Below are 281 nucleotides of genomic sequence, written 5' to 3' on the forward strand. Positions count from 1 at the left end.
TCATTAAGCAGTTGTTATCTCCACAACTTTTCAAATTATAATATACGTCAGTACGTAAATGTTTTCCTCTCAATTCGGAAATCAAATATGAAAAAACAGATTTTTTCTTGTAGAATTGAATATTCCCATGCCGTTTAAGGTTTGTTTTTATTCTTCTCTATTTTCGTTTTCCTGAAGAAAAGTTATAAGAAACTACTGATAGTTTTAAAAACCTAAATAATAAAATGATATTGCATTATTTATACTAAGAAAAAACTTGACGTAAAATGATTTCAAGTTTA

Source organism: Hydra viridissima, unplaced genomic scaffold, assembly GCF_058129835.1.
Source record: "Hydra viridissima isolate aposymbiotic clone 2 unplaced genomic scaffold, HvirCarnegie_v1 scaffold_4, whole genome shotgun sequence".
Taxonomy (NCBI): domain Eukaryota; kingdom Metazoa; phylum Cnidaria; class Hydrozoa; order Anthoathecata; family Hydridae; genus Hydra; species Hydra viridissima.